The 26,678-nt window shown below is 38.2% G+C and overlaps 1 protein-coding gene across 1 annotated transcript in view; it reads left to right on the plus strand.

Moving 5' to 3' along the window:
- The first annotated feature begins 24,928 nt into the window (after positions 1 to 24,928).
- The window catches only part of smarca2 (SWI/SNF related, matrix associated, actin dependent regulator of chromatin, subfamily a, member 2), a 71,889-nt gene continuing 70,139 nt past the window's right edge, over positions 24,929 to 26,678 (plus strand). Inside the window, exon 1 of the mRNA XM_034117689.1 lies at positions 24,929 to 25,046. The gene's annotated coding sequence lies outside the window, so the exon portion shown is untranslated. The remainder of the gene's footprint in view (positions 25,047 to 26,678) is intronic.

Raw genomic sequence — 26,678 nt, forward strand, 5'->3', positions numbered from 1 at the left:
CACTCCACGTTTTCCAGACTCCTTCGTGTGTGGCGATCTCGCGATGCTCTCCGTGTTTTCATGAAGCGGTCTCGCAATGTTTCTGGCGCGCTTTGACCCCGTCGTGACCAGGCTCTGATGACGCGTCAAATGTGCGACACCACGGCAGACAGAGTAGATGGATGGAATTTCTGCATCTCCGTGCTGGGAATATACAGTTTTTCTTCTTCTTTGGCTTCGGTGGATATAGCGATGCCGACGAAGAAGTCCAAGTTGTTTAATGACTTAGGGTGCATTCACACCAGCCTTTTATAGTCCGGTTGAATCGAACCCTGGTGCGTTTAGCCGCTTGGTGCGGTTCATTTGGGTCGGTGTGAACACAGTCCGAGACCTCTTAAGTTAACTAAACAACTAAAATAGGTGGTCTCGGAACGCTTGCTTGCGAACTCTGGAGCGGTTCATTGCTGGTGTGAACGCAGTCCGCACCAAAACATAGGAAGCGTAGTATTTACGTATCACAAGAATGCGGATGTCTTCAAAAATCTTTAGCGAAAGAGTCTTTCAAGACATCCGCGGTTGTTTAGTTAAAGAGTGAAGCAGAATTAAGTGTTGAACAGTGTCGTGTAAAGTAAAAATGCTCCGTCAACTAGCCTACATAATATTAAGAACACCTGTCGTCGGTGAACCTCGCCTCCTTACTGCAGAACGTCTGTCATTATATGTGTTATAATGTTTTTTAACGGACGTTGTCTGATTATATAATCATATGCGCGGGCCGCTAGAGTCTGTTGATCTCCAGATTAACAGCAGCATGAGAATAACCTGCCGAAAGTGCCGATGCTCCATGGCGGAGGCTGCGGTAGAAATTGCCAGGATTTGCGTTTTTACCCCCTTAATGTCTGACCAATGGTTGAACAGCATTTCCGTGCACATGACTTGTGTTTAAAGTTTATAGTCCGTTTGAGTTTTGCCCGTGTGAACGCAAACCGAACCTTCTGAAAAATGAAACAATGTAACAAACTGTGGTCTGGTGTGCACCAGAGAAGCGGACTATTAGGTGTGAATGCACCCTAAGATGCAGGTTGGAGCGTTGGAGTGGAAACTCAGGAGTTGGGGAATGGAAAACCTCAACATGTCAACAGGTCGGGCGCCGAAGAAGTTTGGTAGCGGTCCTTAGCAGCGAGGGCTAACAGCAACGGGACAGCTGGAAGGCTATCCCGTTAGTATACCTCACGTCCAGCAATGAAACAGAGGCTTGGGAGTCTGCCTGCTATCACATTAGTAGCGGGAGAGAGGCAAGCAGTCAGCCGGAGATAGTCGGTGAGTTTGGCGATATACAGCAGGTGAGTCCCGACAGCCGTCAGGTCCAAAACCGTCAATATTCACGAGGTTTAAGATATAAAAACACTTGTAAAACAGACTAAACGTTTAGCCATGTAACTATAGCTTAAAAGCAGATAAAATTGCTTAAAAGCAGATACAAAACTCTGAGGCGTAGGAGAAGCGGCGAACAAACAAGCGCCAGCATCCTCTCCCCTTCATTTACTGCATTAATGACACATCGGGACCAATAAGCAGTTGACCAATCACAACAGAGCTGTCCAACTAACCAATCAGAGCAGTCTGTGCTCTGGTTTCAGACAGAGGGTGAAAAGAGGTGCTGCAGCACAGGCAGTATAAGAAAAATAAAGACCTTATTGCACATTAAAGCATGGAAACATGTCACAGTAGAGACACAAAATACAAATATGAACTTGAGAATGAGCATAATATGTCCTCTTTAAATTGTCCATGTTGGATTGTTGTGTTTTAAAATGACTGAATAATGACAAATGGCTGCTCAGAGGAGCATTTGTCAAGAGAGTGCTGCAGCTGTTGGAGCACTTCAATACTCGGGAGTTTATGATCTCCCCCCATTCACCAAAGTGCTTCCATCCCCAGGGGGTCATTACGGGGCTCCCGACTTCATATTGGTACTTAACATCACCAATAAAGGGGGATCCAGTGTCATTAAACGCCACTGCTGATTCTTAACTGTTTCTGAGCAGAGGAGGCCGCTGACGGACTCGAAACAGAGGGAGGTTAATCGGGGGGTATACAACACACTTTTTGGCAGATACACACCCTTCATGCATAATAAGATTTTAGACTGTAGTTTATTTTACACTTCACAGAAGATTAACACGTGAAAACATGAAGACATGCAGGAGAAGAGGGCTTTATTTTCTGCTCTGCTGATCAAAGAATCATTCTGCTTCCAAAGCTCTTTCAACATGTATCACTTTTACTTGATTTGCATCTCTTTCAAAATAACACCTGATCCTATTTGCCTTCTGGGTTCAAGAGCGTGACTTCTTGCTGTTGTCTCTGGATGTTGTTGTGTTTCACATCAGACAGTCAGTTGGGTTTGCAACTGCCAAGATGTCATCTTTCTCTCTCTCGCTAAATACATTTGACATAATTTCTCTGATGTCTGCTGCTTTAATAACTCCTGCATCTAACCCCGACACACTGTAAATGTTATAGTTAATAAAGTCTGTGATCAACCTTTTCTTGGCAAGTGTTTCTTCTCTTTGATGCCACAATACTCCCTGTATTTTGTATTCTTCTTTTTTTGTTTAAATAATATATACACTTGTTTATTCATTCAATAAAATCCCCATAGTGCGGGTTTCACTTGTACAACACTTGTAAAGGGTAGCGTTCCTTTAATCGGAAATTCCTATTTGACATCAAACAAGTGGCAGAGGTGGCTGTTGCGGTCGAATGCTGTCTGTGTGTTATGTAAATATGCATTCAAGCTTTTCAGGAATATATGTGTCGCGGGCTCTGCTCATTGAGTCACATTTACTGCAGTGTTAGAGATCAGTGATCATACAATGGAAGCACATACGAAAGATTGGATAAAAACTTTGAATTAGAAAATAATTCTAAGTTGTGTTTTACTCTATGAAAAGCATCGGGGATAATATGAAAAAAACACTTCCATCCCCAGAAACTCAACAGTATCCACAAAAAGAAAACTTTGAAACATTACATTTGAAAAGTTAACTGTGTGACCACAGACAAAGACATTTACATAAAAGAAAATAATTTGAAAAATATACAAAAATAACTTAATGTCAAATTGTTTATCCCGGGAAAAATCTCTTATTATTGCACTGAACAAACGCTGACTTTAATTCAATGTATTATCTCAACAGATTTCACATAACTGTATTAGGTTAGTTGAAAGCAATAATATTAAGTTTAAATATAAATTATCGGGTTTAACTTACATATTATTGCTTTCAACTAACCTCATACAGTTATGTGAAATATGTTGATATAATACATTTATTAAAGTCAACGTTTCAGTTTTTCAGTGTGTATATGTGTGTAATGTAAATAACACCAGATTTAAACCCAGAATTTTCCTCAGGGATGAATAAAAGTCTGTTTGTTTCACTGAGCAGTAACTAAACTAAGTACTAGCATCCCACAGTGGTGAAGCCCTTCAGATGTGTTTTGTTTTGTCACATATTTGTACCATTTATAAAAAATAGTTTTGCAGTACTTGAGAAAAATAACTGTCACATGCCACTTCTTCTTTCTTTGCAGCTGTATCTGCCAATACAAACACACGCTAAATTAAACCCAAGATGTATTTACATTTGAAATTGTTGCTACTTTGTATTGTTTATTTTGTGGATCAGTGATATATATAAATACTCATAATTCCAGAATTACAACCTCCCTCCCACAATTTAGTTATAAGACATCAATTATCCATGTTGTTTTCACTCTGCAGGTGCGAGCATGGAAATGTTGACTCAGGTCCTTTCAAAGTAAAACCAGCCGGGTATGGAATGTCTGAAACATTTGAGTGGTTGATTTATCGAGCAATCTGCACTAATTCATTGGCACAATATCTGTCACTGTCGAATAAAAGCGTTTCACAAATTCATAACATCAGTGCAATCCTCATTCAGAGCCTGATTGATGCCTTGTTTGTGCAGTAAAGTACGATAAAGCCCTCTCTCTCGTGGCTTTGTGCTCGATTCCCCCCTGTAGCAAAATGTCAGAGCAGGCTGGCACATGCACAAAAATAAGATACAATATTGCAGTTTATTGATGACTTAAATAATAATAAGAAAAACCTCTCATAGGCCACCTCGCCCCGTAAAACAACAAGGAATAAAACATCTCAAGTGTTCCCATTCAACATCATTGTTGACATGACAGCTTATTCTTAGTGAAATGGGCCTGTTGCATGCTTCTCTGACACTTTTCATTATCACCTGCACAAAAGCAACATTGAAAGAGGAGGAGGAAGGGGGGTGGGGGGGGGGGTGACAGTATCCCCACGCTCATTCATCATAGCTGAAGGTATCTGCATCATGCATTTGAGTCAATAAAGGCTGGTGAAACTGGAGCTGATTTCTTGCTAAATTCTGCCATTAGTCACAGGCCCATATTTCAGGATTAGCCAATCCTTAAAGGGGTAATTGTTGCATGGGGGGGGGGGGGGGGGGGGGGCTGTTAAGGGCCGTCTAAAGCTGGGTGTCTCAACTTTTTAAGAGTGTTTGTTTAGGTGCAATTTCTGAAAAAAAGTGGTGTCAATCTTTAGAACTGGCCCAGCTGTTCAATTCTTGAGTTTGTTTGTGGCCCTCAAAGGTTTTGATGTCAGAGAAGCACATTTAGATTTGATGTTTTAAAAAGTCTAATGGTTACTTTCGCAAAAGTGGTAGACGTTTTTTCCCCAGCCGCACTTAGGGCGGCGTGATCACGTTTCTGCACCGAGGTGAGGCGAGCAGAAGACAACGTGACGCCGCAGAGCCACTTAACATCCCCCGCTGATATTTGATAGAAACCTTAATCTGTATTTGGGGGCAGAACGGGACGATGGCGCCTGCAGGAGCACCGATTTCTTTCTTAAAACTCCAATAAGTGTCATGCATGTTAAATCGTTTGCAATTTTCAGCACCGGGCTTTACCCACAAGAGAAGCCGCTGAGAAATAAGCCATTATTTGCAACTCAATCCCATTTGATTTGTCTGTTCAGTGAAAGCAAATAGTTCCCATTGAGTTCTGTGAAACAAGTAAACCATAACATTTGGTCAGCGTCTCTCTTGTGGTTTGAGGGGAAACCAAAATATCCCATTCAGAGCAGGCTTCCACAAGCTTCTCGGTGCACACTGAACTCCTGCTGAACTGCTTGTTAATGATTATAACCCTGATATGTGCGGGTATATATGGTAAATGAGGGCACACTTAGGAAACCACAGGGGCCTTGTTATGCTTTGCTATTCTCTTACGGCTTAAGGAGGTCCACCTGTTCCCCGTTAAGTCATACCATGTTGCTGTTAAATCGGGATATTTCAAACTAACACAAAATCAGTGCTGTCAGTGAGTCTGCTCCAATCGTTTTTTGGGTTAAAGGTTTCATTAAAAAGAAAGAAAAACACGATGCTTCTCCTCTTAACACGTTATAAAGGCAAACAAGATTACGTAGGCTAAAAGACTTGGAAGTATTTGTCAAAAAGCTGATGAAAAGGATAGCATCATGAATGTGAAAATAATTTCAGACCGTTTTTTTAAATGAGGAGGGGGTCATTTCATGCCATGTTGTTGCAGTGGAGTGAAAACCCTTCAACGCTCATGTCGGGACGAGAAAATGGGAGATTAAAATGTTCTTTTCGCACTCACTTTGAGCTGTATTGAGCATCTGGTGAGCACTTCCATGCAGTAGAGCATGTGTTAGCATGCTAGCTTGAAATCAAACTCATTTTGTATTCTTATGTGTTTTTATTCATCCTAAAGAAAAATAACCAAAAGAAATGACCTGACACTCAGGTGTTTCTTTCTTCTTCGGTGTTAACACCACGAAAGGAAACTACGGAAACAAGTCTGTCATGCTTGGATAAAGTTCCAGGAAGGGGAATCATATTTTCGTTTTTAATCATTAAATTCACTTGAATATCATTTTTCCTGCACGATGCCAAAGTATTTTCATGTATTTCTTTTGGAAGGAACACATTCCCATTAGGCTGACATAATTCATCTTGTCAGAATAAGCAGTCAGACGCTGTTATAACTGTAGTTAATCAGTCAACAGGGGGTTCAAAGCATATTATTAACACTTAATAAGAATAACTTGTTGTGACTTTTCCAATGTAAATACTTGACTGCTCCTCTAAAGGTGAGTCACATTAGTTTGAATGTCGGATAGCGTCCCAAATCGCTTCAAGCCTCAAACTGTTGTAAGTTTCAACCGATTAGAGGAGGGTTTTCGAGGGCATCATCTTTTATGATTTTATAGTTTGTTTAGGTTTGTTGTCATAACTTATTATATATTTTAGCAGCTTTTTAAAACATGCACCTAGAGGTTTGAAACATTGCCTTTTTGGAGCTCCGTTAGTACTGTTTTGAAAACTGTATAATATTTTAAATCAAATTAACTTTCAAAAACATATTTTGATGGACATTGCCCAATAGTCATGAACTTCTCCATTATGGTTTCCTATTATACATTCACTTTAACTCACATAATCTGTTCTTTAGACCCCTGATCAGTTAACAGTCAAGAAAATGTAAAATGTAAAAGGGAAATGGTTTGAAATGATACTACCTCAAAAGAGTATGATTATCCAATACATGGAATAGTTCAGCCTAATTCGGGCCCAAAAAACTGAAACGTTGACTTTAATTAAATGTAATATGTCAACACATTTCACATAACTGTATTAGATTATGAAAGCAATGATATTAAGTTGAACCAAATATTTTGTATTTAAACTTGACCACTCAAAAAGGTTTTGCAACATTTTGTCTACCTCCTGTGGCTGATATCAACCAAACACATGAATGTTAACGCAGTCCTGGTTATATTCTTTTGCCAGTTTTCGTCAGAGCTTTGGGGAGAAGACTAAATACTGTTAGTTAAAATTCAGCTTTAGTATAGGAAGCTCAGGCAAGCTCTGGAACATGAATGTGCCAATGCTAGATTTAGGCTAGGAGCTACATTTAGGCAACCTACTATTTACTACAAATCAAATGTAACTTTGTTGTCCAAAGGAATAAAACAATATTTGGTCAGAGGTTAAATTAATAATATAAAGGAAGTGTGCCAATTCTCATCTCGTGTCCTATCTTTCTTTTTGTGAAGAGTGCTAATGGACACTTTTCGTTATCCGGCATAGTATTATTTAATAATTTTTTCTAAAAACATTTTCTGAAGCATTTCTAAAGATATCTGCCCCAGCATCCTAGGGATCAAAAAGATCATAGAAAAAACTGTTGAGTTGACAAAAATGTTTTGACATTGCTGTTTTGGTGTCTATAGGCCAAAGCGTGTTTTACTCGCAGTGATCACACTTCACCAACAGGTTTCTACTGGTAACATAATCCCCCCCCCCCACCAACACCACTGCTCTGACTGTAGAAGTGGATTCCTCCTGATGACTGCAGTGGGCCTGCTCTCTCCTGGCTCTGAGCCAGCCCTGTCTACATTTCACTGATGGACTAGCACAGCAATTTGCCTGAACAAACTTATCCCAGCTGTACGGCCAAACCTCTGGAAAACGCATCACTGGGACAATTACAGGCATGTTTGGCTTTCAGAGATGTTCCTTCCTGTAACTTGCGTTATTTGAGTAAGAATTAAAACAAAAGCAAAATGACTTATGTCAGCACACCTCAGAGATTCGGCTTATGTGTGAGTTTTTTCCTTTTTTAGTAACACTCAGCGGAAACCTGTCAAGGAATGAATAGCAGGCTGATAAAGGCTTCTGAATGTATTACAAGCGACACCATCGTAAATAATTTTTCCATTCGACGGAACACACGGTTTAGATTTTGAGAGTTTGACGTTGTGGCTCTCTAATTAGCTATGTATTTTCTGACCTGCTGGAGTCTGATATTGTCAACTTTTTTGGTAAGTGGTATGTTACTAATAACATTTACTCAACTAATCCAGTTAGTTTTTTCAATTTTAACCTACTTTACACTTCTATAGAGTGGTGCAGCAATGAGTCCTAAAACCTGGAAAAGACTTAGCATTTTACCACTTCAGGTTCCCTCGTCTCAAAGTCAATGGTGTTTTTGGACAGAAGCCTAAAATGAGATCTGTGGTTAGCCCAAGCTGAAGATATTTGCACGTATAAATAAAATGTGGGATGCTTCTGTGTGTCATAAAAACACTGCTAAACGTCATCACCCCAACACGAAACCGACATCAGCTTAGCGGTGGTGACGCGCTGCCATGCAACCGTGATTTAATTTGTTTATAGCAGTACGTTCGTTTTTTATTTCTGCTTATTGCATACGCTTCAAAATCCTCAACGTGGTGTTAAAATGTGGAGATTATCCTGCTGAACGACACGTGTAAGTATCATAAACGTGTGTTGGCAACAAAGCTTATTTTCTGCTCATTATCGAAATCCATGATGGGGCAGTCCAACTGCTTTTTGTGGAGGGAGCCCTTGCAATGCTAACTTCCAGGTCATTCTGCATAATGCATACATTTTGCTGATAATTTACTCCGCACTTTTACTTGAATAACATTTCAAATTGAGCATTTTTACTTGTAATGGTGAATATTATGGTTTGGTGAAGCTGCTTTAACGTAAAGTTCCACATTTTAAAATGTCTGCTCTCTTTGGCGGTTAGTAATATTTGCATTTTTTTGTGGCTTTCATCAGTGGGCCAAACTATTGTGTTACATCATTCAGTGATTAAAAGTGACTAAACAGACATTTATTCATTAGATTGGAGATTGGAAGTTTTACATGAAAAACAGAACAAGGAATGCTTAGTGGGTGGCAGTAGCTCAGTCTGTACGTAATTGGGAACCGAAGGGACGCCGGTTCAAGTCCCGAACGGTCTAAAGATACAGAGTTGGTCAGCGCTGGCTGCTTGTGATGCACATGTTTACATTGCTAATATAGAGTGAGGAAACATGAAGCAGGCTTTTAGTAACCAGTAGTGGAGTGTAATTTAGCACATTTACTCAAGTACTGTATTTCAGTACAATTTTGAGGTGCTGTAATTGTACTTAACTTGAAATGTATCTTTCATGCTTCTTTCTCCCCAACTGAATTTTAAGCGCAAATGTTGTACTTTTTCACACCACAGTTGTTTGATATAAAGCAACTAAATGATTAGCTATTATAAAAGCGTAAGAGAGGATTTGACGCTGTCCAACATAAGGATCCCCTAAGACAATTCTCAACCCACTCCATGAAACACTTGTCAGGCAAAAGAGTAGCTTCAGTTGGAGACTCGGTCCACTGAGATGCCCACAGAGCACGGGAAGTCCTTCCTGCCGGTGGCCATCAGACTCTTTTGGCGCGTTTCCACTACAGCGCGGAGCACGGTTTAAGAAGGCTGTGACGTCAGCGGCCCGTCTTTGGTTGCGTTTCCACTTGGCCTAGTACCGGCCGGCTGGTCCTAATTCACAGTTTTTCTGGCCTCATAAAATCGCGGGTCTAGGGCCAGAGACAACGAGGCTGAGTCGGGCTGAGTATGCTAAACTAGAGAGAGCATCGCTGGCAAGGGGGCTACAACTACAACAAGATGGACATATTTGACCGTGATTTAATTGTAATACACGTTTCAAAATGATGCCGAAGTAACAACATACTGATACCGGTTAGTAAAAACCATGAATTAATGCTTTGTCAAGTCTGCAGACAGACGGCAGGCGAAAAACCTTTTAAAATGCGTGTGTTCTAAATGGAGATTGGCTAAGCTAACGCAGTATATGCTCCGACCGTCCACACTCACAACAACGGCCTATACAGACATAAATAAAGCAGCGACTGTATTCACCATGACACAGGCAGTCTGTGGTGTGTACTTGTTTAACTTTTGTCTAGTTTCTGAACATATATGAGGAGCTGTGAGCTCTGAGTGCTAACAGCTAACGGCTGTGTTGTTTTTCTGGGGTTCTCTGAAGATCACGTCACGGCTCCGCCTACACTGCGTTACTATAGATACTACCCCAGTTCCTAAACTGTAATGGAAATGCGCCATAAAGTGAGCCAGTCCTAACGAGGCCCAGCCATACCGAGCGGGGCCGAGCGAGGCCGTGTAGTGGAAACGCGCCATAAAACTCCTCCCTCTGAGTGTCAGGCCCCGTCGATATGCTGGCCCATGACTTCCTATGTTTGTATAATATTTAATTATTTGTATTTCATTTAATCTTTGTTGCACATATAACTTTAATATTAAATGTTTACATATGTTATTTTATCTTTAATTGCACATTTATACATTAAAAAACACTTTCACTTGTTTATATAACATATTTTATTTTATTTTATTCTATTTTATTCATTCCAAAATGGAACAAATGTCACGAAAAACCAATTTTCCCCTGGGATTATTAGAGTATTTCTCATTGTGATTCTGAAGATTTAACATCCCAACTGCACAGTAATACAAATGTTCTCCTATCTTTGACAAGTGCAGCATTTGAGTAACAATTAGAATGTAATACTATAACATACTTTATCATTTTGTACCTAAGTATATTTTGTATGAAGTGGAGTAGAATTATAAAGTGGCACAACGTAAAAAAATACTCAAGTTGAGGAATGCACAAGTGCAAAGTATCTAGTTCATATTCCTGTTGAATAAATGTGGTGGAGCAGTAGCGGAGTGTAGATCTTCCTCTGAAATGAAGTGGAGAAGAAGTGGCATACAATGGAAATACTCAAGTTGATACTTGAATTAATGTACTTGGATAGTTTCCACCACTGTCTCTTGACAAACAGCCTCAAATGAGAAGATAAAGAATTGACTGTAACACAGATAGAGGAAGCCTCTTATGGAAATCAAAGCTAAATGTATCAGCTCACACTTACAGGTTACACAGGAGAAGAAGAATCTCTGAGTCCTGTGAATGTGCCTCCCTGCCTAATGCCTTAACAAAACCCCAGCCTGACAAATATGACAGGTCAATCTGTTTGCGAGCGACAACAAGTCATCACAAGATTCCTTTCCAGGGTGAAAGAGTTACACACACATCTGTTCTGACTGAGAGAGAGAGAGGAGCCTTCTGACTGAGCGGGGAAGGCCTTAAAGTTTCAGCCTGCAGAATGGCGGGGGGATTTGTATTGTGAAAGGCCTGAGAAGAGCGAGGCGGGGCCCTTTGACAGGCTCTTTGTGAGCGGAGGAATCACACATTAATTGCAACGCAAGGGCGGCTGCCTCCACTGTCAATGGGCTTTACGTCGGCAGAGCCAGGTGAAATACCACAGGCATGGATTCAACGACTAAATACTTAACTCACACATTGTTCTCGTAAAGTGAGTGCTGAGTACGGAGTGAAAAGATGTATCTGAAGGCAGCGCCGTGTCAAAAACATGTCTGTCGTTACCTCCGTAATGGGTTAAGCCCCAAAACAGGGTTGTCAAGGTTAACAAAACATACATCATCTTCTTACACATCGATATGAATGGTGCGCATTACAGCAAGTGATAACCTGTGTGAATACCTAATATAAATACTCAATACAAAGAAAATGTGTATGTTTAAGAATCACCAAAATGTCACTTTTTAGTTTTTTGTTGTTCAGTTTATAATCCGCATGGAAAATTCAGTGTGATAACAAATAACAAACATAAATAAGTATGAAAATTGATCTTTTTATTTTAATTTTTTTGCATTTTAAGAAATTATTCACAAAGCATACATAACAAAATAAACACATCTAGGTACAAATTGACTACATAACAGTTGACAAATCCGAAATGAAATAATAATTATAATAGTAATAATAATAATACAAATAAAAGAATGGACACAATATGAATACTCAGGTATACATTAATTGTCAATTCTTACCTCATGTTCCTTATAAATCTTCATTATAGTGTTCTATACTTTACCCATTTTTTTATTAAATCATTATCTTTTAGCCAATTCCTTGTAATTTGTATAATATGTATCCTTGTAATGTATAATGTAATAATACTGTGTTCATCTTGATGGTTAAAATGGTCTTTTAATATACAATTTGGACGTTCTATGTTAGGTAAAGAGATAAATTGAGGATGAAGAAATACACTTTAAAGACACTAGAGACTGAGAAAAGCAGATCTAAAGCCAGACAGACTACAGAAACATGACGTAGGCGTGTTCAGTACACAGAGAGACAAAGGGAGAAGAGTTTACTCAGAGGTCAGAATCCATGTGAAAATATACTACATAATGCCACAATAAATCAGTTCTGTCAAGATTGTCAAACAGAGATTGCCAAATCTTTAGTGAAAGTATCAGACGATGTTCTGATGCTCTGTCCAAATACAGTCTGAGTCTCTCTCAAAGATTCACGTCCACTTGTTCCACACTTATTTCTTTGGCAAACATTTACTCTAACAAGCTCTGGCCAATAAATTGTAGATATATTTGAAGCTGCAAGCAGAGATAAATGGGTCTTCAAACGACCATTGTGGGAACTGGTTGGATGCTGTTTGTTTGTGGTGCATTGCCATGACTGGTGCAGACCGGTCATACACGTTATCATTACTTCTTGCATGTGTGATGCACTGGAAATGACATTTAACAAATCTTGCACAACTTCCCCTGTCCACTATGTGGCATGATAGAACACACGCTTCCCAAACATTTTATTGCATTTTATTCATTGTGGACCACACAATGTAATATTGCATGCACATCTGATGGTGTTTGTAACATAAGTCTGACTTCCTGTTGCCAGTAGATGACTGTGACTCAATGTTAATATTTTAAAGCACCTTGGAGGATGTACTCTCAATTTAAAAGAAGTTCTTGTATCGTGCCGAGTATCTCAAGATGGCCACAATGCATCAGGGTTCAATGTAATGGAAAGCTTTTTGTAGCTGCAAAATTATTTAAAAAAAAAAAAATGATATTTCACTCAAAAATATAACTGCTGGGGAACCAGATCGCAAATCTTACGCAGTGAAATAGTCAATTTCCAGGCAAGAACATCCTTTTTTGCATTTGGTTTTCCAACCACCACCTGCCTCCAATAAATACATAATCACCCGATGCCCAAAACCACCTTAAATGTAAGCATAAAGAATACAATGTATTAACTAAAAGAATTGCACTAATTAATAATACATTTACTATAACTGCAAGGAAAATAAATGTTTAAATATGAAATAATATAAATCAACTAGAGAATGCAATTCCTGAAGAAATTGCTAGTGGGAATGCTTTATGCTGAAAAGCTGACGCTAAACTGCTATGCTGAAATGTAATGTTTAAGAAGAAAGTGAAGAATTTAGATTGAAATGATACATGAACACTGGGGGCTTGAATGTGTGATGAGTGAAGAAAAGAAAGTAAAAAGGCTTGGAAAAGCAGCAGAATATTTGAACTGCAAACTTTTGAACTAACTTGATAGTGAATGATCTGTCGCCATGGCAACGGCATTTGATGACACCCCATAATACGCTTAGATGCGTTGATGGCTGCATCGTTACCAAACCTGTGAAGTTTTGGGCCGTTTGGAACATTTTCACTGAAGTTATGAGAAAACCGTGTTTCATGGCGAGCATTGTGTTGCCATGGCAACGGCATTTGAAGAAACCCCATAATTGACGTTGAGCTGTTGAGGGCTGGACCGGTGATATACAAGCGAAGTTTGGGGGACGATCGGACCGTGTCCATTGGACTTACAGCGACATCGTGCTTTATGGCGAGTGGTCTGTCGCCATGGCAACGGCATTTGATAACACCCCATACTTATTATTACTTATAGTTTGGATTCCTAATGCTTTTAGTCTACTATCCCATCATTGAAGGGTGGTTTTCACTATAAGTAATGTGTTGTTTTTTTGGACGGACATTATCATTGTTATTTCTATGTTCAATCTGAATTTACTTTAAAATAAAAAAATTCTATTTTGATTCTGACTTTTCTACATCCAACTCACAGGTTTATCATTGCTTTGAGAAAAAAGATTATTAATTTACCCCTTTTAGAAGTGAAGATATAGTCATTTGTTCTGGGAATGTAATTTTCAAGCCTGAGACCTGAAAAACAGGCTCAGGGCTTAACTGGTTGAAAACGAATAAATGTATATTGGAATGATCAAGTAAGGGCTCATTGCACACTTTATATAGGCTCTCAAAAAAAGTGTTAGCGCCTTGAAGAAAGGTAGCAGAGTGTTTTCTACATGACTTACTACATTTTGGGTGATTAAGTGGTAGAAAATTACCAAAAGTGTCCAACCGTTAAATTGTTTAACCCTACATTTCGAGCGTGGAAATAAGCAATTAGTCCAAGCATGCCGCACATACCACAGTATATCATCCCAGACCTCCCTTAATTTTCTTTCTGGACCCACATGCAGAGAAACTTCAACATAAAACACTATCCCTTCTACACTGGGTACTCACATTGCTTTTACAAATACCGATAGACACATTGTACCCCTCTTTACATCCTAACACCACTAACCCCATTCCTGTGGCCAAGATGAAGTGGTCTTAACAGCTCACAGATGCTCACCATGCACTGATGGTGGGCAGGTATTCAGGGTTGACTTCACCCCCCCCCCCCCCCCCCCCCCCCCCCTCCTTCCCTGGGCTGCAGCGATTCACTGTGACAAGTTCAAAACACATGCTGGCTTTGCACTTTCAGCTACAAGTTGAAAGGGGCTGGAAACACATTTGGATGAAAAAGAGCCAAACTAACCATTCGCCCTGTTTCATCTGTTTCATCCAATTCCAAACGGCGGTGAAAGAAGAGGACACAGCTCAATTACATATGTCAATAACAGGCGTGTATCAAAAGCAGTTACCTTTTTGAAGTTCAACACATTTTTCAAACGTTTTTTTTTCGCACTTGGCTTGTCAATCAAACGGCAGAGTTGTGATGTCTTTCTCTTTGTTGATGGAGTTTGAGATTCTGCAGTTAGATCTATAAAGTAGAAGTTGGTCAAGTAGACTTTTCTCTTTGAGAGAGCCCCCAAAAATATCCAGCAGCAACCAGGAATGTATCCCTCCTAAATACATAACACAAAGTTTAAGAAGTGAAAACATGGGGGATTGGAGCGACTGGTGTGAAAGAACAAGATATTTTACTTAAACTAAAGTAGCAATTCTAAAGTATAGAAACACTCTGTATTGGTAAAATATTTAATAATCAGATCATAATCCTAATGTTAATTATACTTTGTAATTTTTATCTGCAAAGTACCTGTAACTAAATCTGCAGCAAAAAGTACAATGTTTGCGTCTAAATGTAGTAGGCTTTGGGACGATTCTAATATAAAGCCTTTATTAATGAAAAATAAACATTTAAAGAGTAATTGGACGTGTTTACAGTCCCAGTTTACCTGTTTACAGTTTTATAATGTTGGTCCATGCGAAAAAAGATTTTTGTACTGAATGAGTACAAATTGGCTGCAAGACAGTGTATGAACATCTCTATTTATACATGTATTGTTCAGCTATGGAAGTTGTTGTATGGTTGCTACTGATGCACCTGTCTCCATAGCGACTGTGAAAGACAGAAGCAAATGTTTGACAAACGTTGATGTAACAAACAGCCCACAACGACTCTTGTTTATTGGGAACAAATAAGGAAGTAATATGATACATTCCCTCATTAGGTATTTTTCAGTCTGGTTTCCTTGTTTTTGGAAGAGAACATTTTATTTATATAAGTAAGGTCTGCCATTTAATTTAGATATTTTTCATTGTGTTTTGTATGCATTTTGTGGTGATGTTAAACATAAACATTTTTAAAAGTATTATTTACTTAGAAAAACAAGCTCTGCCTTCAACGACACTGAACACAAATATAAAGGCAACACTTTTGTTTTTGCTCCCATTTTTCCTGAGCTGAAATCGAAGATCTAAGGCTTTTTCTATGTACACAAAAGACATATAAAGTCCTCTGGGACAAATGTAAAATGTGTAATGTCGGGTTATTTAAATTAACTTTGACATTAATGATTGATTGAGTGCTTTCTGTTCCCTACAGCCTGTCAAGTTATTTTAAACTGTGATTGTTCCCTAACCTTAAACATCCTGATGTGACAATATATTACTATGTGGCAAAGGTCCCTTAATCATAATAAAGTTGTTACCAATTTGTGTTTAGCAATTTGAAAGGCACCAACAAGATCTTTCTGCCAATAGGGCATCAGATCATATATATGTGTCGTTCTGGGAGGCAGACACATTTTTTGAAGTTTATTTTGAAGGACTTTGTGATAGCACAAAGCAATGTAGAACGATTATAACACAACTGTTATCAGTTTTTCTGTCAAAATACTGAGCAGTATTTGCTTACACATCACCTGCTGATGATCAACATATGTGCTTATGTGTAGTCTGTCAAAAGATATTATCAGACGGGGTTATTCCTGATCATCATGAGCTGCAGCTTGGTCCGGCCACCAGATGTCAGGCAGGTTGTAATATTAAACAGAGACCTTTAACAATGAATGACAGAACACCTGCAACAAAAGCAACTACAAAGAGACTTTCCTCTGACAGCATTTCCTCTCTATTCAGCCTCCTGCATGACCCCGGCACCATCTTGGAAAAAGATCTCAGCGTTTGTTGCTCTGGATCAGACGCCGGTCCCTCGAGAGAGCTCAAAAGCAGCTTTCACAAATTGAGCACCGACAGGCAGAAATTGAGGGTGGAGTGATGGAGAAAGGGCACGGTGCACCTGCCCGTAAATCTTGCAGAAGTTTTCCTTTCACGAGAAGCACTTGAAGAGAGAAATAACAAACAGTGGTCGGAGGGCCAGGGGTTAAAGCAATGAGGGAGAGGGAGAGCCGATGGTCAAGAAAGATGTTGATTATTTTAGAAGGCACACGAGCAGGGGCCACACTGGACACCTTGGAGATCTAAAAGTCAATCATGCAGACACTAACAGGCTGTCTGAGAGGGTCTTGCTCTTTTGATGTTATACCCAACAACTTTGAGGATGATTAACAGAAGCCACGTGTAAAACATAAATAACTATAGAATGTCAGCTCACAGTATCAACAAAGTTCAATTATGACATCTTGACCTTAATGTCAATACAATTGAAACTAATACTATCATTGAACAGATCTTTCACAAGCAATTTGAGTCTGTCGACGAATCAGACTTTGTTTACAACTACAAAACATTTTGACAGTATTAAAAACTGTATATATAATAATCCAATAATTATGTCCAACCAATGGTTTTTATTTTATTTATTGCTAACGTCTTTGATGACAAACATACAAATGCTCTAGCGGGTGTCCAAACTATGGGCCGGGGGCCAAATGAGGCCAGTGGTCCATTTTGAATTGGCCCGCAGCAAATTCTAAAAGTACAATGGAATATGGCCCACACATGAAACTTGTGCTTGTCTCATATTGTAGATCTTAAATATATATACAAAATATGTTACATGTGTTAATAAGCCCAATTTTCAAATAAATTCTGCAAATGTCAAGTTGAAAAAAATTGTTAAACTGATTTTAGTATAACACGCTTTAAATATAGACTTCCTATTTCCCCTTATGATAAGCAATCTGAGGCTTCTGTTTTAAGGAATAGGCTGCAAACTAAATAAATAAAACACTATGGAAAGCTGTGGTGTAGGCTGTTTTTTTTCTTAAAGCATATTAAGCTATCAAGCACCTACATTTGATTGATTTTGCTAACTTAGAACTTAACTTATGAGGCAAAATAACTCACCCAGTGGCCCAGCCTTTCGTATGTTTTTCTGTATGTGGCCCTCAGTGAAAAAACAAAAGACTAAATACTAAATGTCTGCTGTGAGAAAAGCCCATAGCAGGCAACCTTATGAGTTTGCTATCACGAGCTAACTTGACCTAGCTTTGCCATGTACATGTAGACAGGGGCGCCGCCAGGTATTATGGGCCCCATGAAAAAATATCACATTGGGCCCCACCACCAGGCTCAGGCCACGCCAACCAAGCACAATTGCTGTAAACACCTCCAGAACCCAACCGACCCATTTATGCTTTAAATAACTCTACCTTTACAGGCTTGCATCTATCTTGAAGTTCAATACTAACTGCACAATATTTACTGACACTGAGCTGTGAAAATATAACACTGTGCAGACGTGCAACATTCTGCTGCAGTAGAATTCACTATTCAATATAAGACTAATGGCGCGTTTCCACTACAGCGCGTTTCCACTACAGCGCGGAGCACGGTTTAAGAGGGCTGTGACGTCAGCGGCCCGTTTTTGGTTGCGTTTCCACTTGGCCTAGTACCGGCCGGCGGGTCCTAATTCACAGTTTTTCTGGCCTCATAAAATCGTGGTTCTCGGGCCAGAGACAACGAGGCTGAGTTGGGCTGAGTATGCTAAACTAGAGAGAGCATCGCTGGCAAGGGGGCTACAACTACAACAAGATGGACATATTTGACCGTGATTTAATTGTAATACATGTTTCAAAATGATGCCGAAGTAACAACATACTGATACCGGTTAGTAAAAACCATGAATTAATGCTTTGACAAGTCTGCAGACAGACGGCAGGCGAAAAACCTTTTAAAATGCGTGTTTTCTAAATGGAGATTGGCTAAGCTAACGCAGTATATGCTCCGACCGTCCACACTCACAACAACGGCCTATACAGACATAAATAAAGCAGCGACTGTATTCGCCATGACACAGGCAGTCTGTGGTTTGTACTTGTTTAACTTTTGTCTAGTTTCTGAACATATATGAGGAGCTGTGAGCTCTGAGTGCTAACAGCTAACGGTTGTGTTGTTTTTCTGGGGTTCTCATTGAAGATGACGTCACGGCTCCGCCTACACTGCGTTACTATAGATACTACCCCAGTTCCTAAACTGTAATGGAAATGCGCCATTAAGTGAGCCAGTCCTAACGAGGCCTAGCCATACCGAGCGAGGCCGAGCGAGGCCGTGTAGTGGAAATGCGCCATAACATTCCTGACAATAGAGTGCCAAAGTGACGCGTCCTAAAACCCTAATCGATAGTTTTATGATGGATAGATTTATGATTTGAAAATTATAAAAGTAGGGTAGACATGTGGAGATTATCCGACTGAACAAAACGTGATCCGTCTCTTAAATGTGTGTCAACCACAGACCTTATTTCGAGCTATTTTCCAAAATCCTATGAAGAAATCGCATTGCTTTTTTGTCGAGGGAACCCATGCGCTGCTTACTTCCGGGTTTTAGGACGCGTTACTCTATAGACCTCAATAGTCATCTTTTATGGTGTAAATGCCTTTTTAATAATAACATTTTTGAATGGAACATTCATAAATCCAAATAAATATAACTTAAATATACATGACCTCTTAAATTAAAATAAAGTGAACATTAACACCAATATTATCATTTATAAAATGCTATAACACAAAAAATAACATAAGCAGCAGATTTTTTTATTAAATATACATACCAACTACAAAATAAGCGGGTATTAAAGTGTAAATGGACAACAAAACGGAAATGGAAATGAAAAGGCCTGATGGTGGTGCTAAATCAGAGCCTATTACCTGTTCTCAGTCTTTTTCTCATCATGCATCTTGTGTGTAGTGATCCAATATCGTTACCATAGCCTTGCGCTTTAACAGTTATTACGAGCCCTTGCTCAGCCTTACTCACCAAGAGCCCATAGCCTTCTTACAGGCAAAGTCACTGATCAAGTCCTTGAAGTCCAGCTTTCTAGCCAACTGGCTTTCAATGGACAGCATGGCAAGACTGCAAAGCCTTATGGGGGGGGGACAGGGCTGCTGAGCCTAAAACTGGATCTGTTGGTCCTGGCACCAGGGGGGACGGAGCCTGAGAAACTCCACCGGCGGTCATACGATGGCTTAAGATGCCCTCACGAATGGCCCGATGTTGTTACGATCAGAGCCGAATTTGAACATTTCCTTTATCGTGTGTCCATCTGGTGTCAATTTCGGGACAGTGTGACAGGGGCTTTACAAAGTGATTAAACATCTTTCCTCGAATGTACTCATAGCAAATAGAGCCTCTTATTATTTTGATGTTGGCTGTCTTCCCTGTTTAAACACTCACTTCATCACCTGACTCATAAATAAAATAAGTGTACCACAATGTAAACATTGGTTATTCAAATGGGACTCTCAAATAACACAGGCAGAAAGCAAACAGCTCGCTGCCAAATGTGGCTCATGTAAAACTAATTATAACACTCCCCATGTTTGCACACACCTGGAGAGCCAGGCTGTGCACAAAATCAAGTGTGTGTGTGTCTGCCTGTTGTCTAAATGTGTGTCTGATGCTTTTTTTTTTACAGACCTGTTTTCGGTCTGCTAAAACAGATAAGCTTCTAAATATTATTTATTGCAAAACATTATATGATACATTTCAATACCTTATGGTTAAACTATATAGTTGTTAAATAAATAATGCCAGACTATTTTTGCCAGAAATGTCTTAAAGAGAATAAATAATGTCCTTTATTGGTAGTTTATTTGTTATTTAATGTATACTGTGCAAAGATTGTTTTCAGTGTACAGAAGTCCGAGATGTATTTTGTAAGAGAATAAATAAATGTAAATAAATAAAAAATATATTTTTTTACAAAATTACAAAGAATGCAGTTATTCCAGAATAAGGAGCATACAGTAATGATGGAACACATGTTTTTCAGACTTCAAAGTTGTTATTAGTAACTTTTAAAGCTGTCAAATCATTTGTATTTGCTAAAATTAGGTAATGATTAAAGTAATTATTTACTTTAATCATTCACTTTTATTTTAAGTGAAAATGTACAATAATGTGAAAATACAAAAGACAGACCAATAAAAAGGGAGGTACTTTGTTACAGTACTTGATTCTGCTTGGGTTTATTTTAAGTGTCCCTTTTAGAGAGAAATAAAAAAAGGGCTTTATAAAAAAGAAAGAAAGGGAAGAAGGATCAATTCAAGGGACCTTCTTTGCATCAGTAGGTGAGTGATCCATTGTTCAGCCCACCCATTTAAAAAACCTGAAGACTTTGAATAAGATGTCACGCCAGTGGTTCACCGGAGCCTTTTACGGAGGGTTTCAAGGTGAATGGAAGCCACAACCACTAGCCCTTTCACTGCCAAATGACTGCGGCCGAGCCCTTTCCTGGCTCGGTGAATTTCAAGGGGGCGGCGGCTTGAACCACAGAGTTAATTAGGTTTGTTTATTTGGGTAAAATTTACATTCAGGAACCCTGAGAACATCCTTTATGGAGTCATATAAGAAAGGGCAGAATTGTTGAGGAGGGGAAGTTAGGATCAAAGTTTTAATGTGAGGCTTTGTTTTTTGAGATGTGAGGTATTCAAATGATGGGCTGTCAGGCTGGAGTGCTTTTACAAGGTCATTGAAGTGTCAACAGACAGACAGATAGATAGTAGATAGATAGATAGATAGATAGATAGATAGATAGATAGATAGATAGATAGATAGATAGATAGATAGATAGATAGATAGATAGATAGATAGATAGATCGATCGATCGATCGATCGATCGATCGATCGATCGATAGATAGATAGATAGATAGACAGACAGACAGACAGACAGACAGACAGACAGACAGACAGATAGTAGATAGATAGATAGATAGATAGATAGATAGATAGATAGATAGATAGATAGATAGATAGATAGATAGATAGATAGATAGATAGATAGATAGATAGATAGATAGATAGATAGATGGATGCATCTTAACAATTGCCAATATAAAGAATATATGGTTAATTGTTTCTATTCATTATTCAATTGTATATTAGCACATGTGTGTTTTAAAGCTGAAGACTGCCCGTTCCTGTTTCAAAATCCATCGTGGAGTTTGGGTGTGTAAAAAATAATACAAATGCTCTAGACCAGGGGTATCCAAACTACGGCCTGGGGGGCAAATGAGGCCTGTGGTCCATTTGTAATTGTCCCGCAGCAATTTCTAAAAGTATAATGGAATATGGCTCACACATGAAACGTGGGCTTGTCTTATATTGTACATCTTATATATATCGAAAAATATATTAATAATATTAATATATGGTTAATTGTTTCTATTCATTATTAAATTGTATATTAGCACATGTGTGTTTTAAAGCTGAAGACTTCCTGTTCTTGTTTCAAAATCCATCGTGGAGTTTGGGTGTGTAAAATGGTGCAAACAAGACATTTAATATTAAATGTATCATAAATATATGTAAAGATTACCAAGAAACATTTTGAATATTGACATTTCTCAGTCCTAAAACAGATCTCAATATGTATTTTTTATCTATTTGGATAAGATACACTTTATGTAAATGCAGACAAATGATGAACTGTACTTTGAAAGGAAAAAACAGGAGCAGAAAAAATAATAGCTCAGTCATGCATAAACAATCAAGTCCCCAGTAAAAACAGCTTTATCTTTTCATAATGAAAACTACACAAAGTTTCTGATATCAGAATGATGCAAATGAAGCCTGACTAAACCTGTGTATCGTTTTGCATGGTTTGCCTTTGAAACTCCACTTTGCTATCATCAGATTTTCTAACTTAGTGTATGTAAATGACGGCTGGCACTCAATCACTCTGGACTTGGCAAGTTTGTTTAGAGCTCAGATGTCTGTGGTAATTCATTACCTGCCAGGTGCTTCTGTGTGACAGCACAGAGCTGCACAGGCCAGCTTATTGAGGCAACTGCTGGTCACGGCTTCCATCTTGTGTCCACTTTAGGGATTGCAAGGAGGAGCACATACAGTGGAGTATTAACAGTTCCCTAAAGAAACTTTAACCCTCCTGTTGTCTTCGGGTCAAATCTGACCGATTTACTACTTTCATCAATCATAACTTTTTTGTTTTACATTCAATTGCATTAAGGCTTTATGATATCCTTCACAGTAGACATTTGAACATATAAAATTGCTGATCACCACTTTCATTGAATTTTGGATGATTTAGTCAACTTTGTAACACCCATGGTGTTCCCGGTCCAAAATGACCGCCATAAAGAAAAGGAATTTAGTAAGGATCAGATAAAACACACACACGCACACGCACACGCACACACACACACACACACACACACACACACACACACACACACACACACACACACACACACACACACACACACACACACACACAGAACAATTTGACACATTTCCCGCTCTTATGTGCCCATCCCCCCACATGGATCACACCTGGCACACGCAATACATGTTCAGCGTCTATTCTTTGTATATTTACTGCAGTTTTTCATGTATACCAGTAGTCTGATACAATATTTACAGTTTGAAAGGGTGTTAAATGAAATTTGGTGATGATTAATGGTTTTTGTGTTAATGTAATAGCAGTTAAAACAGGACCGGTCAAATTTGACCGTGAACACCAAAGTAAGGGGGGGAAAACGAAGACAATAGGAGGGTTAAAGTAAGATTGAAAACAAGTGCTTGTTTGTATTTTTTATTTAAACCCAGTTGTATATCCTATATGATGCTGACAAGGGGGAAATAGACATCATGCTTTCAGTCCACAAAGTAAGTAAGCCCCACAGGAAAAACATTGCATATTAATGCACTGGTGGTCAATGGCTAATTTGCATCCATTACATGTCCTCTTTCAGACTAGTAAAAAGGAAAACGTTAAAAAAAAAAAATGACTCTACTATGTTAAAAAAAACAAGAATTGTATTTCTCAACCTGTATTCTCCTAATCAAAAATATATATAAAATTATGAGCATAGGTTCACAGTACGGAGTATGATGAAGGTCACAAATCGTGAAATTATAACGCATAATGTAAACCGATCAAACTACACTGCAGGGGAATGGGATAAAAACATGTTAGAGATCACCATGAAACTTAAGTTGACTATACTTATAGCATTTTTTTTGGAAAACATGTATTGAAAGTTATATTTAAATATGTAAACAAGGCATTACATATGTGCTAATGTGTACACATTTCAAGATATGGACATTACATAAAGCAGGTTAAAATGTAAATGTATGGACATTAGAGTCCAGGTGTAAAAATAGGGAAAAAGTTAAGAAAATTGCTCATGATTAATATATTGACCTGTAAAATCAGTGACGTGCTGCTTTAGCGATGACATTTTTACCACAACTTTGAGCTTAAAAGCTTTATAGACTGGGTTAACTTATTAAGAGATACATTATTTGATAGACAGCAAAAGAATAGCATTGATTTCATCAGGGCCTGCTGAAAGATTAAAGGATATTAATGATATGACAGTCAAAATGAATACAGCTAATTGAGTTTTTTTTTTTTTTAAACTCCAGTTGTGTTTGGAATTCTGTTTGCTTGGGAATGACACAATGGTCACCATGTTGGCTCTACAATGACTAAAAAGAATGATCAATGATTAATGAATTTTAATCAGATAGCTGTTCAAGTTTTGTATTATTCTGTTGAACAATAAATCCTTTAGCATATTTTTTTAACATTCCTTAATGCCTGTATTGAATAAATGTGTTCAAGGTTACAACAAGGTGCAGGTTCCTTAAAGCCATTGTTAACACATTACAGATGGAGGCTTGCATTGACTTGCATTAGTGTCCTGTGCAGACAAAGAGACTTCACAGGTGGACAGCGTCAGCATTTACATGTGTTTCTCTTATTTATGTGCATCCCAAACACAGATGCTACTATATACTTGAAAGTAAAAGCAACACAATAAATAAGATTATTTATCCACTTTTAAAAAGCAGAGACAGGGTTTAACATTAACAGTACATCAACACATATTTCACATGTGTACTGTTGCTTATCACAGTATTAGAAACATGTTATTAAATTAGAATACGTGTTATCAGTGACGAGAGTAGATTAGCGTCTTGTGTACAGTTATGGCCACTCAACCACAAAGAAAGTTACAGCAAAAAGTTACTGCAATGACTACAGAAGAAAATGTGGATGAATGACGTGGGAAAAGCCAATCATTGTAGAGGTAGGCGGGTATTTCCGGTGACATTGACAAATCAGCACAGGCAACAGAAGAACCACTTTAACATGTCAGCAAAACAACATCGAGGGGGAGGGAACTTTCGGAGAGCAGTCATATTTTGAAGAAACATCACAATATTTTCATCTAATGGTGTGCAGTAACAGTTCAGCCGAAAGGTAAATTGACCAACGGCGATTTGTTTTTGATAAATATTTACATGTTACTACTCAGTGTGCAGCTAACTGTCCAAACTTTCTGACACAGTTAGCTGATGTAGATGGTGAACCCGGAGCTAGCTTGCAGGCTTGTAGACATGCTAGCTAACCTCAGCTAGGTAGCAAAGCTCCCGAGAGCTCCAGCGAAGCAGACAGACATAACGCATCCTCGTTGCTTTGTTTTGTGACACCGCGTGCCTCTAATTGTATTATTCGAGTGGATTTTGTTCTATTAAATGGTCGCTAAGGTCACGTCGGGGGCTTTACTTTTATCCTAAATTCGGGTTTGTCTGCATATCCGTGATGGCCACCAGTTTTTGGGGAAGCCATGATCCAATCAGAGTAAACGCTGTACAGAGTGAAAGCTAACGTTACTGTAGCTGTACAGGGCTTGTCAGTAGCTAACGATAACAAACGCCAACCTGGTTATATCACTTTATCACGCTGTATGTTCTTTATCTTATTGGTTATGTACCTATTTAGATATATGTTATAGCGCAGTATAAAAAGGTGTGCTAATTATGAGTAGCTTACATAAGACACGTCACACACCTTTTTATTGATTAACATATGGTTGCATCAGTAACATCAACATTAATACAGATGAATATAGATATGAAGAGGAATGATTAACAAGAGGTATATTAACCTAAACCAATGTTAAAAAAATACGCAAGCTCAATTGGATGTAGAGAAATAAACAGTGGTGTGACTTATAATAATAATAATAATAGTAATAATAATAATACGTTTAATCCTGAAATCATCTTTTAAAACATAATACAAATGCATCAAAATAGTAAAATAAAAAATATTGAATATATAAACAAAGGCAGTACAAAATTATGTGAAAGTAAGAAGATATACAAAATTATTAAACAATATAAGTGATTATAAACCAGAAAAATGTGTGATATGATATGTATTGGTCTGTGTTAATATAATAAATTAGCCAAAATAACATTATACAAAATGATATACTATGGTATATGATACATATTACAGCATAATATAATACAATTGTTCAACAATATTAGACACTATTAATATAGTACAATAATATAACATAGTACCGGGTAGTGTAAGATAGTATAGCATTATAAGATGAATTTAATTGAAAACCAAGTACTGTGTGATATGGCAAAATATAATAAATAAGAATGATCAAACACCAGTATGGGGATGTCTTCAAACTGTGGTTATTTGCAGGTTTGTAGTTGAAATACTTGCTGTATGTCAGGTCTGATTTATATCTCAATGTTTCTGTTACTCAAGACTTGTACTTTCTTTCTACAGGTACTGTCAATATTTGTCATGTATTAATATGCATACCTTTGCCAATATTAAGCAGTGGCTATAATAACAATGCCAGAATAACAATAAGCTGTTGATTTGTGTGAACATATGCTTACATTTAGATAATAATAAAACAATAACAAACAATACATATTTTATTTATTTAAATGTTTATAATAATATTCTTCATACATGAAATGCAACTCAAAAATGTAAAGGGCAAAAGTTAAACATTAGATTACAGAATAAATGTTATGGTTGTAATTTGTATTGCATTGCATTAAATCTTGTCCCTCC

This window comes from Trematomus bernacchii, unplaced genomic scaffold (genome assembly GCF_902827165.1).
Source record: "Trematomus bernacchii unplaced genomic scaffold, fTreBer1.1, whole genome shotgun sequence".
In the NCBI taxonomy this organism is placed as follows: Eukaryota; Metazoa; Chordata; class Actinopteri; order Perciformes; family Nototheniidae; genus Trematomus; species Trematomus bernacchii.